Here is a 21,272-nt window from a genome sequence, read left to right on the forward strand (position 1 = left end):
AAAAATTCTATGAGATTCGTCAGACATGATTTTCCTTTCATAAATCCATGCTGACTTTGTCCGATGATTTCACCGCTTTCCAAATGTGCTGTTATCACATCTTTGATAACTGACTCCAGCAGTTTCCCCACCACCGACGTTAGGCTAACTGGTCTATAATTCCCCGGTTTCTCTCTCCCTCCTTTTTTAAAAAGTGGGGTTACATTAGCCACTCTCCAATCCTCAGGAACTAGTCCAGAATCTAACGAGTTTTGAAAAATTATCACTAATGCATCCACTATTTCTTGGGCTACTTCCTTAAGCGCTCTAGGATGCAGACCATCTGGCCCTGGGGATTTATCTGCCTTCAATCCCTTCAATTTACCTAACACCACTTCCCTACTAACAGGTATTTCGCTCAGTTCCTCCATCTCACTGGACTCTGTCCCCTACTATTTCTGGAAGATTATTTATGTCCTCCTTAGTGAAGACAGAACCAAAGTAATTATTCAATTGGTCTGCCATGTCCTTACTCCCCATAATCAATTCACCTGTTTCTGTCTGTAGGGGACCTACATTTGTCTTTACCAGTCTTTTCCTTTTTACATATCTATAAAAGCTTTTACAGTCAGTTTTTATGTTCCCTGCCAGTTTTCTCTCATAATCTTTTTTCCCCTTCCTAATTAAGCCCTTTGTCCTCCTCTGCTGAACTCTGAATTTCTCCCAGTCCTCAGGTGAGCCACTTTCTCTGGCTAATTTGTATGCTTCTTCTTTGGAATTGATACTATCCCTAATTTCTCGTCAGCCACGGGTGCACTACCTTCCTTGATCTATTCTTTTGCCAAACTGGGATGAACAATTGTTGTAGTTCATCCATGCAACCTTTAAATGCTTGCCATTGCATACCCACCGTCAATCCTTTAAGTGTCATTTGCCAGTCTATCTTAGCTAATTCACGTCTCATACCTTCAAAGTTACCCCTCTTTAAGTTCAGAACCTTTGTTTCTGAATTAACTAGGTCACTCTCCATCTTAATGAAGAATTCCACCATATTATGGTCACTCTTACCCAAGGGGCCTCTCACGACAAGATTGCTAATTAACCCTTCCTCATTGCTCAAAACCCAGTCCAGAATAGCCTGCTCTCTAGTTGGTTCCTCGACATGTTGGTTCAAAAAACCATCCCGCATACATTCCAAGAAATCCTCTTCCTCAGCACCTTTACCAATTTGGTTCACCCAATCTACATGTAGATTGAAGTCACCCATTATAACTGCTGTTCCTTTATTGCACACATTTCTAATTTCCTGTTTAATACCATCTCTGACCTCACTACTACTGTTAGGTGGCCTGTACACAACTCCCACCAGCGTCTTCTGCCCCTTAGTGTTACGCAGCTCTACCCATATCGATTCCACATCTTCTCGGCTTATGTCCTTCCTTTCTATTGTGTTAATCTCTTCTTTAACCAGCAACGCCACCCCATCTCCCCTTCCTTCATGTCTATCCCTCCTGAATATTGAATATCCCTGAACGTTGAGCTCCCATCCTTGGTCACCCTGGAGCCATGTCTCTGTGATCCCAACTATATCATAATCATTAATAACAATCTGCACTTTCAATTCATCCACCTTATTACGAATGCTCCTTGCATTGACACACAAAGCCTTCAGGCGCTCTTTTACAACTCTCTTAGCCCTTATACAATTATGTTGAAAAGTGGCCCTTTTTAATGCTTGCCCTGGATTTGTTGGCCTGCCACTTTTACTTTTCTCCTTAGTACTTTTTGCTTCTATCCTCACTTTACACCCCTCTGTCTCTCTGCACTGGTTCCCATCCCTCTGTTGTGAACTAACCTCCTCACGCCTAGCCTCTTTAATTTGATTCCCATCCCCCAACCATTCTAGTTTAAAGTCACCTCAGGAGCCCTCGCTAATCTCCCTGCCAGGATATTGGTCCCCCTAGGATTCAAGTGTAACCCGTCCTTTTTGTACAGGTCACGCCTGCGCCAAAAGAGGTCCCAATGATCGAAAAACTTGAATCCCTGCCCCCTGCCCCAATCCCTCAGCCACGCATTTATCCTCCAGCTCATCGCATTCCTACTCTCACTGTCGCGTGGCACAGGCAGTAATCCCGAGATTACTACCTTTGCGGTCCTTTTTCTCAACTCCCTTCCTAGCTCCCTATATTCTCCTTTCAGGACCTCATCTCTTTTCCTACCTATGTCATTGGTACCTATATGTACCACGATCTCCTCCCTTACTTTCCATATCAACCTGGACAGATCTCATTCAGCCCTGGGGGGGACTTATCAACTCTTTCATGTCCATGACATTTAACACTTACTATTAACCTGCCCCAGATTATCCACATACCCCTCTCTGTACTCACTGACTTCCATGTCCTACTTAGTGAGAAGTAGTAATTTCAGATTTTGCCCACATATCCTGGCTCCACAAGTAGTTACCATCTTTGATCCTCAGGACCCATGTTTTCCCTGGCTACCCTCTTGCTTCTGATTTATTTATAGAAGGTCAAGTTGTTCGTTCATTTATTAAATTTGAGGCAGGATAGAATGCATATAGATTGTTAGCACGTGGCTTAAAGCCGTATCCATCACTGGTACTTCCTCATAGAATGTGTAGGTTTTCTCTGGGGACCCTGGTTTTCTCCCACAGTCCAAAGACATACTAGTTAAGAGGTTAGTCATTGTAAATCGTCCCATTAGCAGGCTAGGTTTAATAGTCATAGTCATAAATTATACTTTATTGATCCCTGGGGGAAATTGGTTTTCATTACAGTTGCACCATAAATAATAAATAGTAATAAAATCATTAATAGTTAGATAGTAATATGTAAATTATGCCAGGAAATAAGTCCAGGACCAGCCTATTGGCTCAGGGTGTCTGACCCTCCAAGGGAGCAGTTGTAAAGTTTGATGGCCACAGGCAGGAATGACTTCCTATGACGCTCTGTGTTGCATCTCGGTGGAATGAGTCTCTGGCTGAATGTACTCCTGTGCCCACCCAGTACATTATGTAGTGGATGGGAGACATTGTCCAAGATGGCATGCAACTTGGACAGCATCCTCTTTTCAGACACCACCGTCAGAGAGTCCAGTTCCATCCTCACAACATCACTGGCCTTACGAATGAGTTTGTTGATTCTGCTGGTGTCTGCTACCCTCAGCCTGCTGCCCCAGCACACAACAGCAAACATGATAGCACTGGCCACCACAGACCCGTAGAACATCCTCAGCATCGTCCGGCCGATGTTAAAGGACCTCAGTCTCCTCAGGAAATAGAGACGGCTCTGACCCTTCTTGTAGGCAGCCTCAGTGTTCTTTGACCAGTCCAGTTTATTGTCAATTCGTATCCCCAGGTATTTGTAATCCTCCACCACATCCACACTGACCCCCTGGATGGAAACAGGGGTCACCGGTACCTTAGCTCGCCTCAGGTCTACCACCAGCTCCTTCGCCTTTTTTACATTAAGCTGCAGATAATTCTGCTCACACCATGTGACAAAGTTTCCTACTGTAGCCCTGTACTCAGCCTCGTCTCCCTTGCTGATGCATCCAACTATGGCAGAGTCATCAGAAAACTTCTGAAGATGACAAGACTCTGTGCAGTAGTTGAAGTCCAAGGTGTAAATGGTGAAGAGAAAGGGAGACAAGACGGTCCCCTGTGGAGCCCCAGTGCTGCTGATCACTCTGTCGGACACACAGTGTTGCAAGCACATGTACTGTGGTCTGCCAGTCAGGTAATCAAGAATCGGGAGGGTTGCTGGGCGGTGCAGCTCTAAGGGCCAGAAGGGCCTATACGCACTGTATCTCTAACTAATTAACACCAGTGCTGCAATTTTACTGCATAACACCTAAAAAATCTATAATATAGATTCCTATTCACCCATCACCCAAGTGCTGATTGACATAAACTAATTTCCAGTACAGTGAAGATTTAAACTTTATGGTTGATCCTTCTGGTCTCTATAATCCCTGTTGGTCTGAAGGGGCTATTCCTGTGTTATTCCTTTTCTCAAAACTGAAAAAGGAAAATTGCAACAAAGGCATTAGAAATCAAAAACTTGGATTAATCAATTTGGAAAATATCAATGGCATGAAGATTGGTAAAGCTGAAGGTCCAAAATATGTGGACACCATTGAATTAAAGGAATTCAGGCTAGCTATGTGAAGTCTGATACACTACCCAAGATCTGGAGCAAAGCACCAATAGTTGCACCAATTACAGCAGGTAAGGAAGTCCCAAGATCCAATCTGTTCTTGGTCAGTTTTATTCTTTTACCATTCATACAACTTCTTTCTCAAAAACTTTCCCATCTTTCCAAATCTGTGACAGGAACTAGATACAATTCCACATGTGAATTAATCAAAGCTTCTAAAATCCCCAACATCAGAAGCCATGTAATTCGATCCACTCATTGCAAAAATTAAGAAATAGTTGATAGCAGTGGATATTTGAAAGCGTGAAAAATTGCTCAGGAACACGACACATCCAGATCAGCCAGTTAACAATCTTATACCAATTATCATTTGGCTCCTCATAATTGCTGTCTTTAATAAGATAACAATCTTGTCCCTCTGTGCCATATTTCTACAGCCTACGATTCCATCATTCTCTGTTTTGAATAACTCAATGAACCTGTGCAGCCCTCAACAGATTCACTACCTCTGGGTGAAGAAGTTCTTTCTCCACTCTGTCCCAAATGGTTGAACCCTGGTTCTACACACCCAGGTTAGGGGTAACATCATTACTGTCAAGACCCATAATTTCATATGTCTCATCCTTCTCAATGCAGTAAAAGCCCTGAATTATTCCTTATAGGACAATGCCCCCTCCCCGGTCATATCAGTAATCAGCCTGATGACCCTCCGATCCAATCCCTATTGCTCCTTGGGCAAGGAAATCAGATCCACAGCACTGTATGGCAGCTAAATTACAGGTCGATATATTCTGACGTGTCTTTATTCTTGTACTCAAATATTCATACCAGGAAGGATGTTACATACTATATGACTTGAATGTTAACTTTCAGTAATGCATGTACAGGTCTCTCTAAATACCAAAATTTTTCAATCTCTCACCATTCAGAAAGTACTCTGCTATGGCATTACTTTCTACAAAAGTGGAGAAGTTTTCATATTCGCCCATAAAATGAAGCCACCTCATGGGCGAAGTGGAGATTCCAGTCAAGACTGGAATCGACAAGGGATGCTCAACAGTTGTGGCAGGGTTTGAATGCCATAACCTCCTACAAAGTTAAATCTTGCGACACTGGGGACAGCAGGGCTATGCTCACTTTGACCACCAGAACAGGGAGGAACCATTGCACACCCCCATGTCTCCGGATGATCCTTTGGTCTCAGTATCTGGAGATGACGTGCAGGCTGCCTCCAAGAAAGTGAGTCCAAGGACAGCATCCAGTCTGGACAGAGTACCTGGCCGAGTACCGAAGACCTGCGCTGACCAACTGGCTGGTGCATTCACGGATGTCTTCAACCTCTCGCTCCAGCAGTGTGTGGTATCCACCTGCTTCAAACAGGCTTCAATCATACCAGTGCACAAGAAGAGCATGATAATCTGTCCAAATGACTATCACCCAGTGGCACTTATATCCATTGTGATGAAGTGTTTTGAGAGGTTGGTGTTGAAGCAGATCAGCTCCTGTCTGAGTGGCGACTTAGATCCGCTCCAATTCGCCAAGCGGAGCAACAGGTTTACAGCAGATGCTGTCGCGTGGGTTCTTCACACAACTCTGGGACATCTGGACAGCAAAGATGCATACATCAGGATGCTCCTTATCAATCATAGCTCAGCATTTAATACCATCATCTCTTAAAACTAATCAGTAAACTTCAAGACCTGGGCCTCAATACCCCCTTGTGCAATTGGATCCTGGATTTCTTCATTTGTACACCCCAGTCAGTTCGGATTGACAAAAATATCTCCTCCACAATCTCCATCAGCACTGGAGCACCACAGGGATGTGTGCTTAGGCCCTCTTATCTATTCGCCTTACACCTATGACTGTGTGGCTAAGTACAGTTCTAACACCATATACAAGTTTGCTGATGACACCACCATTGTGGGTCAATCAACATACAGGAGGGAGATTAAGAATTTGGCTGAGTGGTGCAATAACAACCTCTCTCTCAATGTCAATAAGATCAAGGAAATGATTGTAGACTTCAAGAGAGGGAAACCAGAGGTCCATGAGGATCAGAGATGGAGAGGGGTCAGTAACTTTAAATTCCTGGGTGTCACTATCTCAGAGGAGCTGGAATCATCACACAAATATAATTGCAAAGAAAGCATGACAGCACTTCTCCTCCCTCAGGAGTCTGCAGAAGTTCGGCATCTCATCAAAAACCTGGGCAAACTTCTATAAATGTATGGTGTAAAGTGTGCTAACTGGCTGCATTACAGCCTGGTATGGGAACATCAACGCCCTTGAGCTGAAAATCCAACATACGGTAGTGGATTTGGCCCAGTATATCACAGGTAAAGTCCTCCCAACCATTGAGCACATCTAGATGGAATGCTGCCGTAGAAAAGTATCCTTCATTAAAGATCCTCACCACCCAGACCATGCTCTTTTCTTGCTGCTGTCATCAGGTAGAAGGTAAAAGTACCTCAGGACTTGCACCACCAGGTTCAAGAACAGCTATTACCCCTCAGTCATTAGGCTCTTGAACAAAAGGGGTTTAACTACACTCAGTCTATTTCTGGTCTCACTTTAAGGACTCTTGTTATTTCATGCTCATTATTTATTGCTATTTATTTATAATTGCATTTGCACAGTTTGTTGTTCATTAATCCTGTTTACAGTTATTGTTCTATAAATTTGCTAAGTATGCCCACAGAAAAGAAGAATCTCAGGGTTGCATGTGATGTCATGTATGCATTCTGATAATCAATTTTATTTTGAACTTTGGATAGCTGACCTTTCAGGTCAAGACCCTTCATCTACCACAAGCAGAGGTGTTCACTGATGATTAGAGCTTCAGTTTAATTCTTAGCCCTCTGCAAATTAAGTCGCCTAAGCTTACACTTAGGAATACTTAACCAATGTTTAAGTATGGGCCACTAAGTGGCAAATAACATTGTTCCCTCAGAAATACTGAACATTGACCACCTCCAATGTGACAGCCTAACCACCCATACTCAGTCCATATAGTGTAGTCAGCATTGTCCAGAAGCATATGGACCAGTCACATAAATAAACATACGATTCTACAAATACAGAATCTGGTGCAAAAAACAAGCTGCTTATGGAACTCCAGCAACTCAGTTTTTGCACCCATATAAATACTGAACTCATAATAGCAAATCAGAGCCTGGATACCCTGTGACAAGTCATTCACCATTTGACATTCCAAACCTTATCCAAAGACATTTTGTTGGTGTGATGCAATAATCTTTAGATGCTTACAAAAATTCAGCTCAAAAAACTCAAGCTCAATGTTATTAAGGATAAATAGCCTGCTTGATTGACACTGTATAAATCTAAGCATTCATTCTCTCTACCCCATCGGTGCACAGTGGTTCAGTGTGCATCTTCCACAAAATATATTACTATTATGTGTATAAGCAATCCCACTACCACTTTCCAAACCTGTGATCTCTATTATCCAGAAAGACAAGGGCAGTAAATGTATGAGAATACTGTGACCTACTGGATCCCAAGTTCCTGCAGGACTCTCAAATGCCACATAACCCTATCATGGAAATACATATGACAATGGTTGGGCCCAAACCCTTACACTCACTATTCAACAGCACCGAGGAAGCACTTATGCCAGAATGCGTGCAATCCTTCAGGAAGGCAGATAACCATCACCTTCTCCAGGGTGGTTAGGGATGGGCAATAAATGCTGCTTGTCAAATGAAGCCAACCTCCCAAAAAAAAAATCTGTGTGGGGCTTCTATTCTTGCACAGTTTGGAATGTATCAGTCTACAATACCTCCTTCCCGTCCCTCCTGCCAAATTGCATCACCATACGCTCATCCGCAATAAATTCCTTTTGGCACATTGGCTTGTTGCCCAGCAATTCTTCCTACTGTCTGTACACTACTCAACCACCTCCACTCTAAACATAAATCACGCCATTTCAATCTCCCCAGGACAGTAAACCCCCTTCCCAGTCAATATCTCCTCTACACCTTCTCTGGTGCAATGATGCATTTCCTATATGTACCAGCACCGTGTTAGTGGGTGACAGAAATGTTAGCATGCTGCTGCCATGCTCAGCCCTGACAGCCTACACAGAACTACATGCTGTATCTACACGTCAGAATGGAGCCACACACTGCCTGCACATGCAAATATAGGACTAAGGACTGGATCCACATATCAACACAAAACATGTTCTTCACTCAGCACCAAGCACAGCCTTTTGGCATCAGTACAGGATGAAGATGAGCCTTCATCTAAAACTGAACACACACTCTTCACACTAAATTAGGAGTAAATAAAATATGCCAGACTAACACAGTACAGCACCCACCCATAGCACAGGAAAAAGCAGACTTTTGCTGGACTGGAGTAAAACTACTGTAGCTTAACTTTCCTATACCTGTTTGTGTTTTACACGATCACCTATAGTATATATGTGTAATTGTTCAGTAATTATAGTCTAGCTAATTCTGTATTTTTCTAGAAGCTTCTTAGATTTTTCTGCAGCAGGTGTCATGCCACTTGAATCTGGTTAGTTCTTAGGTTATTGGTTATCATGGAGTCAAGTTATCTTTCTAGTTTGAGGTAATTTTTAGCATGAGATGACTATGATTTCTTTCCTCTTGGTCTTTTTGTTGTTTCGCTCTTTGTTCTCATTACACTTAAGAAACCACCATTACCGCCAGGTTTCATGCCTCATCCTTAACTCACAAAGAACCTTTGGAACATTCACCAGCATCCAATATTTCATATTGATATGAGAGCTAGGATATCATGTTAAAATTTTATAAAAGAATGGCTAGACCACAGCTGGAGTGTTGCGTAGATATGGTTGCCACACTGTAGGAAGAATGTGACTATACTGAAAAAACAGAGGAGATTCACCAGGATGTTGTCTGGGATGAAGCATTTCAGTTACGAGGACAGACTGGACAAGTTATGAGAGTGTAGGTTTAAGGAGAGGAGTAGGAGATTCAAAGGAGATCAAATCTGGAATATGGAACAACATATCTTGAGGTGATCAGCCAGTGTGGGGACAGTTGGGGTGGATGGTGCCTAGTTTGTTATGTAGTATACACCTTCCACTATTTGAACAGGCTCTCTGCATGTTCCCAGTCCATGGCCTCAGGGGATCTCAATACTCCTTCATGGCCAAGGATTTCTCAGAGTCAGTGTTGCACCTCTTCAGGGAGGCTTCAAGAACATCCTTGGATCTTTTCTTCTGTCCACTGGTAAACTCTTCTGGACAGAGCTCGGAAAAGTGGCTGCTGGCCTGGAAGAGGACACTGATGGTGGTTTGCTCCTTCTGAAGCATTTGAAAGATTTTGTAAAGACAGAGCGAGTGGTATTTTTGCAGCGCCCTTGAATGCCTGCTCAGACTGCTCCACCAAATATACGGAAGACCAGATATTCTCATCAGCCACAGGCATGAGACCAGGCACTGCTGCCAGCCACAAATGCAGGACTGGACATACCCTTCGCTGTCAATGCAAGTACATCATCCGCCCAGTATCACTGGACATCACTCATCCTCCACAAACCAAAGCAAAGATTTAACTAGAAACTGCCAATGAACATTATCACCTCACACGTCAAACAGCACCACACACAATGCCTACCAAGCCATCATCACAGTCTCCACTCAATGAAACAAGATAGACACAGAACTTACTCACTGACAGATACCTTGAGAACACATTCACCACAGACCCACAGTCTACATCCACACCAATACTACACAAAGCAGAGCCTTGAGACTTGAACCAAGGATTTTTCACTGCTTTTTAAAAGTTTGAGTTAAGCCATTATTCAGCAGTACCTTAGCCTGCAACGGCACTGAGCTTCTACCTGCAACCACAACATCCACTGCACACCATCAATACACAACATCCACTGCACACCAGCAAACACAACATCCACTGCACACCAGCAAACACAACATTCACTGCACACCAGCATACACATCCACTAACACCAAACACAACATCCACTATACACCAGGAAAGCCTCCCCACAATAAGATCTGAGCACATTAACACAACAGATTACGGCCTCTACATACCAGCAGACCAACTGCTCCTTCACAAACTCCATATACAGAAACACACATCAAAGTTGCTGGTGAACTACGAAGTTAGTCCTGATGAAGGGTCTCGGCCTGAAACGTCGACTGCACCTCTTCCTACAGATGCTGCCTGGCCTGCTGCGTTCACCAGCAACTTTGATGTGTGTTGCTTGAATTTCCAGCATCTGCAGAATTCCTGCTGTTTCCATATACAGAAATTAGCTTTCACATACTGACACAAAACCCTTTGTAACCTCCACACAATAGTGGATGACAAAAATTCTACCTACTTAGAACTGACCACATGGGAGAGTGCAGCCATTAACAATAACATGGAACTGATCACTGCCTTCACACAAGAGCACAGCCATTAGATTAGTTTTTATTAAATGTACATCAAAAACAGTGACATTTAATTTATTTTTATTTAAGAGACAGCGTGGAATGGGCCCTTCTGGTCAAATGAGCCACATCACCCAGCAATTTAACACTAGCGTAATTACAAGCTAATTTACAATGATCAACTAACCTACTAACCATCATTTTGGGTGAAATACACCCAAACGTACAGTGAAATGCAGTACATTAGTACAGCATTCACTCACTGATGTGAGACCAGGCATACACACACCAAAATGGGACTAAGCACATCTTTCACGTTGGACCTTGGATTGGAGCAAGTAATACATGACTAAATACAGTCTACACGGACATGAACACAGCAGCAATCTTAGTTCCCATATCAAATACAGTCTCTTTTAACACCAACCTCACAAGCACTCACTCCAAAACAGGTAGTGCACGGGCCCTACAGAGGAACACAGAACCAAGTACAACCTTCATATATTAACACAGCACTGAGCAGGTTCTATACACAAACAGGAAATGAGCAAAACTTTGGACATAAATGTAGCTTAAAGCACACTAATGTATGCAAACTCAGGAGTGAACATAATGCTGACACAAAAACAAGGGAAATGCACTGTCACAAGTTTCAAATACAAGACCGAGAACACTGGCATACAAAGTCAGACACGGGGCAGGGTGCACACACAAACTCGAATGAAAACAATACTACATTTTACTACATGGATAAAACTACAAGGACAAGTACAGCCTTTCAGCCCATTGCTCCCTCAGATATATACACAGAACTATTAATCAAAAACAGTGATGATACTGGAGTTGCTGCAATTGTAGTGAAATCATTGTTGCCCTCCACATCAATCCAAACCATGCCTCCCATATAAATTAAACTTGCAATGTAAAATGGGTGTCAATGATGTGACCCTCAGTACTTCCTTCCAGACACAAGAGCATGAGACTGAGCAAGTCATTCATAGGCCTGGTTAACAAAGACTTTTTTTTTATCTGTAGCTCTTTGCCAAAAAGTCAGTGACTTTTCAGCTCCTCATACATTACGGTAACCCCCCCCCCCCAAACAGCTATTCACTACGCCATATTAAACTGAACGGCAGGTTAACTCTTCTCCAGCTGGGATAACCAGAGGTCTGAAAGTTTGAGACGGGAAATCTGCTAGTCTGTCATTAGAATAGTAAGCTGTCTGAACTCAAAGCCCTGAATAAGTGCTTATGTGTAACACACTGGAAACAGGCCCCGCTTCTTTGTCTTTAAGGACTGTTCCATTCCACCAGACACTTAAGGGTTAATTCAATCTGCCTCGCTCCTCCGGTCCCCTCCCCCACTCACTACGAATAGAGAAGCGCAGAACGGGAGGAACTCCGCAGTCTAGCTTGGACCAACCAAGCCAGCCACCATCAAGGGAGTAACATGCATCCATTCGCACTGACCCACAAAGCTAAGAGCAGAGACACCGTCGCAGTCTTCCGTGCTCAACACCAGCCGCAGTCTGCACAGGAAGCTGCATCGAAGGCTGTTTCTAAATTCTTCTTCTGGACAGATGCCTACCTTATTCGAGGTACATCTCTGCTTCTCTTCTTCTGGGGTTTTCCACCCTCATATTCCAACTTCCTCCTTATTGTGTGTGGGAGGAATCACCCCACCAGGAAACAGCTGCTCGAGCAGCGCACTCTGAACTTCCACGCACGCGCACAGACACTACCGGATGATCAGGCACTTGCATAGTCCGTCAAAACAGTGCCCGGCGGTACAGGCCCCCGCCTAGCTCCGCCCAACACCTTGCATCACATCTCCTCCCAGTGCTGTTGTGAAGATTTATTATCAACAGATACCAGAGTGGCCCTCTCAGTTCTGCGATGCTGACCCAGGGTGATGTCTGTATTGAATTGGCACCCTCTGACCGTGTGGGCTTCCCCTGGGTGTGATGGTTTCCCACCACATCCCAACAATGTATGGGTTGGTGGGTTAATTGGCTGCTGTAAATTGCCCCTAGTGAGTAACCCACCAGAAGCAGGAGTTTGCTGTAGTAGGTGAGTGATAGGATCTGGAGAAAACTGATGCAAGTATGGGGAGAATAAAACTGAATGAGTGTGAGTGGATGCTGATGCCTAGTAGAGACTCGGGCAACAAAGTCTGCACTGACCATCAACCACTCATTTACACTGATTTTTTCACTCCTCCCACTTTCTCATCAACTCTCTCCCAGATTTTATTACTCACTGACTGATTAGGAATTTCCAGTCACAAATAAAGTTTGTGGGCAAAAAACTAGCACACCTGGAGGAAACCCACATGGTGAAAATGCAAGCTCTGCAGGGAGCACTCAAGGTGGGGATTGAATCCTGGATCTCTAGCACCGTGGAGCAGTGGCTCTGCTAGCTAGGTTCACAAATCGGAAGCTCATATTGAATCTTCTGTCTTGGCAGGTTTAAGAGTTCAAGCAATGGAAAATCAATTATTAGTTTTAAATTGAGACTGACAGACTTTAGGTAACCAAGAGTGCTAAAGGATACGGAGATTGCCTGCAGGTCATCAACAAATTCAACTAAATTGAGTTCACTGGATGAGTACCTAGCAGATTTACCCCAGTCCCTGATAAAGAGTCATGGTGTAATTATAGCAGAGAAATTGAACCTTCAGCCCACCATGTCCGTGCACATATTGAGTATTCCTTGTACTAATACCATCCTCTAACCCTTAGCCTTTTGTATGTCACTGATTCAAGTGCTTGTCCAAATAGTTCTTAAATGTTGAGAGTAACTGCCTCCACCACCTCCTTAGGCAGTGTACGCCAAATTCTAATCATGTTCTGGGTGAAACATTCGTCCTCAGATTTCCTCTAAACCTATTACCCCTCAGCTTAGGCCTATGACAAGTAGTTTCATATACCTCTGTTATGGGTAAAGATTTCCACATATATGATGTCTCTTGTAATTTTGTGTTTTTCCTTGGATCCTCCCTCCTGACTGCATTGTATTCTAAGTGACTCTGGTTAATCTGTTTCATACCTTCCAATATTTAAAATTAATGCACTTTAGTTGGTTATTTATGTGTGATCATTCTGTAGATTTTATCCTTACCTTCATAGGTTATCATGTGTTATGTGCACTACTGTGTTTTACACCCTGGTTTGGAGAAACATTCTCGTTTCTATATACATTAGATGGTTATATACATTATATAACTGTATATAGTTAAATGACAATAAGCTTGACTCGATCCTCCTAGGGTTTAAGAAACAGAAACCCAGTCTCTCCCTATCACTGAATGAGTCATGCCAGGCAATGTTCAGGTTTCTGAGCATTCCCAATAGCCAACATGTCTGGAACCTCAAGTCTTGTAAAAGGGACTCTGGCACCTTTTGATCAAGAGACTCAAATTTCCTTTACCATGAAGTTAAAGACGACAATTGGAAAGTGGTCCAACTACAATGGAGGAAGTCTACAAAAGACATCCATGTTAGTACCTTGCCTTTTGTGATCTCAGGATGTGCCCAAGCATTTTAAACCCAGTCCAACTTTAAAATATAGCATAGTGTAATGTTCACAATGTGGCAGCCAATCATACAAAGATGCCAAAAAAAGCAATTTGTTGCTGTGTTTAAGTGGAAGTTGAGGATTTAAACACTAGCTAAGGGAACCCTACCCTACTCATTTTTGTAAAGTGTACTGGGATCATTTTACCATAGGACCTTAGATTCACATCACATATGGCCTAATTCTGCTCCTAAATCTTATGGTTTTCCAGTGTTCAGGAAAGTTTGTTCATCAGTATGTAGAAGTCCCAATGAGAGTGGATACTTGATCTGCTGTTAGGGAATGAGACAGGGCAGGTGACAGAAGTCTGTGTAGGGAAACATTTTGTATCTAGTGATCATAATGCCTTAGTTTCAATGTAAATATGGAAAAATAGGTCTGGTTTGCAGGTTGAAATTCTAAATTGGAGAAAGGCCAACTTTGATGGTATCAGAAAGGATTTGGCAAGTGTGGATTGTGACAGGCAGTTTTCTCGCAAGGGTGCGCTTGGTAAATGGGAAGAATTCAAAAGTGAAATTTTGAGAGTACAAAGCAAATATGTGCCGGTCAGAATAACATAATAGGTTTATGGAAACTTGATCTTCAAGAAATATTAGGGCTCTGGCAAAGAAAAAATAGGAGGTGCATAGCAGGTAGGAACAAATGAGGTGCTTATGGAGTATAAGAAATGCAAGAAAACACTTAAAGAGATCAGGAGAGCTAAAAGAAGGCAAGAGGTTGCTGTAGCAGACAAGGTGAAGGAGAATCCCAAGGGATTCTAAAGATATGTTAAGAGCAAAAGGATTACAAGGGACAAAATTGGTCCTCTGGAAGATCAGAATGGTAACCTATGTGTAGGCCAAAAGAGATGGGGGAAATCTTAAATGGGCTTTTTGCATCTGTATTTATTCAGGAAACAGACACAGTCCATTGAAGTGAGGCAAAGCAGCAGCATTGTCATGGACCCGATACAGATTACAGAGGAAAAGGTGTTTGCTGTCTTGAGGTAAATTAAGGTGGATAAATCCTCAGGGTCTGACAAGGCATTCCCTTGGACCCTATGGGAAGCAAATGTAGAAATTGCAAGGGCCCAAGCAGTGATATTTAAATCCTTAGCAACAGGTGAGTTATCAGGGGATTGGAGGATAACTAATGTTGTTCCACTGATTCAGAAAGGCTCTAAAAATAAAACCAGGAAATTATAGGCTGACGTGCCTGACATTAGTGGGAAATTTACTGGTAGGTATTATAAAGGACTGGAGTTTTTTGAGGAAATTACAAGGAAAATTGATGAAGGCAAGGCAGTGAATGTTGTCTTACAAGGCATTTGACAAGGTCCAGTATAGGAGGTTGGTGAAAACGGTTCAGTTGCTTGGCATTCAAGATGAGGTAGTAAATTGGATTAAACATGTGGGAGAAACCAGAGAGTGGTAGTAGATGGTTGCCTGTCTGATTGAAGGCCTGTGATGAGTGGAGTGCAACAGGGATCCATTGCTGTTTGTCATTTATATCAATGATCTGGATGATAACGTAGTTAACTGGGTCAGCAAATTTGCGATGACACCAAGATTGGGAGTGTAGTGGACAGCGCCTGCAGTGGGATCTGGACCAGCTGGAAAAATGGCAGATGGAACTTAATGAAGACAAATGCAAAGTACTGCTCTTCAGAAGAACCAACCATAACAAGTCTTATGTGGTGATGATAGAGCACTGAGGAAGAACAAAGGGATCTGGGAATACAGGTACATAATTAATTGAAAGTGACATCATCTAAGGTAGGTGGGGTCATAAAGAAAGCTTTTAGTACATTGGCCTTCATAAATCAAACTACAGAGTACAAGAGATGGGATGTTATGTTTAAGTTGTATAAGACCTTGGTGAGGCCTAATTTGGAGTATTGTGTGTAGTTTTGGTCACCTACCTACAAGAAAGATGCAAATAAGGTTGAAAGAGTACAGACAAAATTTACAAGGTTGTTGCTGTGACTGGGGAACACGAATTAAAAGTAAAGATTGAATAGGTTAGGACTTTATCCCTTGGAATGTAGAAGATTGAGAGGATATCTGATAGAGGTATGCAAAATTATGAGGGATTTGATAGGCAAGCAGGCTTTTTCCACTGAGGTCGGGTGGGACTACAACTAGAGGTCATTAAAGGTGAAAAATGAAAAGTTTAAGGGGAAATGTCTTCACTCCAAGGATGGCGAGTGTGTAGAATGAGCTGCCAGCACAACTGGTGCACGCAAACACGATTTCAACGTTGAGGATAATTTTGGATAGGTACATGGATGGCAGGGGTATGGAGGGCTATAGTCTGGATGTAGGTCAACAGGAGTAGGCAATTTAAATGGTTCGGCATGGACTAGATGGGCCGAAGGGCATGTTTCTGTGGTATACTTTTCAATGGCTTTATGACGTACAGAGTAGCCGGGACTGAACTCCAATGCCCCAAACTGTAATAGTGTTGTGCTAAAGCTACTCTGTGGTGGTGCACTGCTGTAGCACAATCATTCCAAGGTTTGACAGGTTATGCACACCACTGTTGTAATGTGTGGTTAATTCAATTACTCTCACCTTCCTGTCAGCTTCAAAAAGTCTGGCCATTCTCCTCCAACTTTGCTCATTAACAAGGTAGTTTTGCCCACAGAACTGTCACTCACTGGGTGTTTTTGTACCATTCTTTGTAAACTTTAGAGCAGGGATTTCCAACCTGGGGTCCATGGACCCCTTGCTTAATGGTATTGGTCCATGGCATGAAAAAGCTTGGGAACCTCTGCCCTTCCAAATCCCACAAGATTAGCAGTTTCTGAGATACTCAGACACCAACAATCATGGTCAAAGTCACTTACATCATACTTCTTCCCCATTCTGATGTTTCTTCTGAACAACAACTGAATCTCTTGACCATTCATGCTTTTATGCATTGAGTTGCTGCCACGATTGACTGATTGGATATTTGCATTAACAAGCAAGTGTACAGGTGCACCTAATAAAGTGACTATGCAGTGTAAACGCAAACAGTTGAAACTCCAAGACATTTCTACGGCACACTTTGCCAACCAGTAAAATTCCTATTTCTCTCCAGTTTTCCGTTAATCAGCTATTCCCTTGTCCATGCAAAAGCACTTTTTTTTTTTTTTAAAACACTAGTGGCTATTATTTTATGCATTAAAAGGCAGGAGGAGGAGATAGCAGCGCACCACACGTGCGCAGCCCTCCAGTGAAAATGATATCGTATCTGTTAAGTAAGGGCTGTGGACAATTCTGATGATGGAGACAGACGTGAAAGCACAGAGGAACATCTGGAGAAATTTCTATAACGCAGGTTCGCTGCTGTTGTTACTGTGTGATCGAGAATCTTCCGGAGGGAAGGCCTCAAAATCTCCGGCTTTGCCTGCTGTTGGCAACCGAGATTGAGGTCAAATCGTTCGGTTAGAGATGATGCTCGGTATCGGACAGCTGATCGGAGGCTCGAAGTTTTCGGATGACTCAGAGTCGGACTGTCTACGTGAGATGTGGGATATTTGAGAGACTTTGAATTTTTTACTGTGCTCATGGACTGTTCTTCATCAAGTTATGGTATGTTGCACTGTTGTAACTATATGTTATAATTATGTGGTTTTGTTAGTTTTTTCAGTCTTGGTCTGTCCTGTGTTTTGTGATATCACACCGGAGGAAATATTGTATCATTTCTTAATGCATGCATTACTAAATGACAATAAAAGAGGACTGCGTGTCTTCATAATCTAAATCTAAATTGCCAAATGGAAATCTAAGTGCAGTATCAGTTCCCCTCTTTCCACAGCATCTGTCACTTCTTCAGCAGTCTAGAAAATGTAGAGCTGTGGACAGCTTCTAACCAGCTGTTACAAACTTTTGAATGGACCTCTTGTACAAAAGATGGACTCACAATCGACCTCGTTATGACCTTGCACCTTATTGTCTGCTGGCACTGCACTTTCTCTAACTTTTACTCTTTATTCTACATTCTGTTGTTTTCCCTTGATCTCCATGGATGGCACACAACACAAAGCTTTTCACGGTACCTCAGTATAGATGACAATATGAAGCCAATTTACTAATTTTCAAAGTGTTTCAATAAATTGGTGAAACATGACCATCCATGGAACCATGTTTGTAAACCACCCTTGGAATGATGACAGTAATATCATGTATGTACTCAAGGCTTGGCATGAAACTGAGCAGGGTCTCTAAGGTGGGATGCTGGACACAGATTTCTTCTGTTATGGAGATGCCTTGCCTTTGAAGTAGAGTACAGTCTGGTACTACACAACAGAAGCAGTCTCAGTAATGTACTTCATGCTGTAAGGCAGGTGCGTTTCCCACACAGCTGCTCCTGCACACTCTCCAATTCCTTGCCCCTATCCGTTCAATTGGCTTGCTGTGGCAGTCCGCTCTGCTATTTGGTAATAAGTGGAACTCACTAGTGGATGACTTATCTATACAGTAGTCCTCATTTAAAACATGGCCCTGGAGTGCAGACTGCTGCATGAGGCTTTTAATTTGGTTGTTGGAGTCTTAAATTACCTGCCATTTCTACAGCTAGAAAAGTCACTTATATGGAGAGTGAAAGGGTACAGTTCCCGAGTATTTGAAGGATCTGCTCCTCAAATTCCGGCTGAACCAATCCTGGTTTCTAGTTAATTTGCCCATCTCCCTTGATTGTTGGTTAGAGTGCAGCAGGGAACAAGTCAGTTGAGGGACCTCCTTGTTGGTCAGGCCTTGTCAATATGTCCAGTCAGCAGGCTGTTGAAAGACTCGTCAAAGGTGACTGACTGCCCCTCTTCCAAGAATACGTCTGTTTTGGAATGACCCTGGAGAGGGAGCAATGAATCACTGGGTCACTGGAAACCTCCGAGGACCAGTGTACACCACAGAAGTTCAGGTACATCTGGTCAGCAAGAATTCTAGTTGAATGTAAAGACTTTTGCAAATAAAGTTAATAAAAATGCAACAAACATACAATGATGGGCCTGGGATAAAAGCCGTAACAAAGTGTTTAAGAAAAAAAATAGATGTCCTCCCAGGGTACAAAAGCCATACATACTTAAATAAAAGCCTTCAGTCACAGAACAGGCTGGGCAAGTAAAGTTCCAAAATGGGCTCATCCTCTAACTAACCAGGTTGTTATTACAAGCTTGCATGGTGACTCACCAGAAACCACATTTTCCTTGGCCTTTCGGGGAAAAACTCAAGAGTGCTTTCATTCCATGCCTGCATCAGAAAGGATAAAGAGGGTATTTCTGTTCTTCATGCGAACTTCAAGTGAACGCGATCAGCAGGTGTCGTCACTGATTGCCTATAAGCCCAATATTGAAAACCTCAAGCCTTCTATCCTCCCATTAGTTTCCAGTGCCAATTATACTCAACACATGCCACAACAAAATCTAAAGCAATCATAAGGCTAAATCAGTGTCAATTCAGTTCACCCAGAGTAGGGTACCGGCATAATCAGTGCCAGCAGCTCACTTGCATTATTGTAACAGCCACATAGTATACAATCACACTCAAAGGTACACGACACACTCTGTGACACAAACCAAGGCGAGGTCATCTTGGTGTACAATGATTCACCCAAGAACAACACAGGGCACTGTTGGATTCTCCCTCTGAGAGAAAGAGGCGGGGTCGCATCTTCTACACACACCCTGCCAGGGTTGACAGACAAGGGCATACTCAGATGGCGTTCAAAACATGAAACAATGACTCAATAGGACAGTATTAGACTGCAAAAACAGCAGGGTACTAACATCATGTACCTTGCAATGGTTACAGTTAAGTCATCAACCAAAACTGCAGATGCTGGAAATCTGAAAGAAAACCAGGCAGGATTGCAGTTCTGTGATAAATGCTACTGTACGCTGCAGACAGTCACACCACATAAAAGGGTATGCCATACCATAATGAATAGTCAAAATTTTAACACGTCAAACACTGGCCTGATATCAACTAACTTCCAAAGAAATGGAAACAACAGGAATTCTGCAGATGCTGGAAATTCAAGCAACACATCAAAGTTGCTGGTGAACACAGGAGGCCAGGCAGCATCTCTAGATAGAGGTGCAGTCGACGTTTCAGGCCAAGACCCTTTGTCAGGACTAACTGAAGGAAGAGTAGGTAAGATTTGAATCTCTTACCTACTCTTCCTTCAGTTAGTCCTGACGAAGGGTCTCGGCCTGAAATGTCGACTGTACCTCTTCCTACAGATGCTGCCTGGCCTGCTGCGTTCACCAGCAACTTTGATGTGTGTTGCTCCAAAGAAATGGACATTGCCACAACCTTTCAAGCAAGCTGCCCACCGCAGTTGCACTTTAACCTAACATTTCAATGAGCCTTGTAAGTAAATTAATAAAGTTATTGTTTTTGAAAGAAAACTTGTAGAGGTCTTATGGGGAACAGCAGCAGCTCAGGTCCTATAGTTAAAAATATGTTAAAACCCATAAAATTATTTAACTTAATAAATGGATGACAGCTAACTTATTAATACAACATCATTCATGAAAATGTTGAACTTCTGTATTGAATTTTTTAATGAATAATATATACTTCGTAATTAAAATAATGACTAGACGTCAGACAAGGCTGCATGCCAGCACTTACTGGTGATCAAGCAATTGAGACACATAGACGAGGAGAGGAGGGCTATGGTTGATCAACTGCAATCATTCTAGATGGGTTTAGAAGCCTAGTATCCAACTCCTACTCACATTTCCTTGGATTCTTCATTATTGACGTCCAGACACCTTCACTCTTACATCATAACTGCGATGTGCATGGTGTACAAAATGTTCTGTAGAAACTTGCCTAGGCTACTCCAATAGCACCTCCCAAACACCCAGTCTCTACCATCACAAGGAACAAAGGCAGCAGGGGCCTGGAAACACCATTACAGGTGCTCCTCCAAGTCGCACACCATCTGACCTGGAAGTAAATATTTCTACCATTACTGTTGGGTCTAAATCCCCAGAGTGGCCTCCACAACATCATTCTTCATTGAAAAGAAAGCTGAAATCCAGCAGCAGTCCAAGAGAAGGCTTGATAGAAGTGGGCAATAAACGCCTGCCTGGGCAGCAAAATCCACACCAAGTAAAAATAATAACATGAATTGTCTATTCCG

At 42.8% G+C, this 21,272-nt stretch overlaps 1 protein-coding gene across 5 annotated transcripts in view; it reads right to left on the reverse strand.

Annotated features, from left to right (window-relative positions):
* The window catches only part of LOC140206149 (roquin-1-like), a 137,193-nt gene that overhangs the window by 104,974 nt on the left and 10,947 nt on the right, over nt 1-21,272 (reverse strand). Inside the window, exon 1 of one of the 5 annotated variants that reach the window (XM_072274387.1) lies at nt 12,169-12,280. The exons of the other annotated variants lie outside the window; for them this stretch is intronic. The gene's annotated coding sequence lies outside the window, so the exon portion shown is untranslated. Of the gene's footprint in view, nt 1-12,168; nt 12,281-21,272 lie in introns of those variants that run through there. 5 annotated transcript variants of the gene reach the window in all.

The sequence above is a fragment of the Mobula birostris genome, chromosome 12, assembly GCF_030028105.1.
Source record: "Mobula birostris isolate sMobBir1 chromosome 12, sMobBir1.hap1, whole genome shotgun sequence".
Taxonomy (NCBI): Eukaryota; Metazoa; Chordata; class Chondrichthyes; order Myliobatiformes; family Myliobatidae; genus Mobula; species Mobula birostris.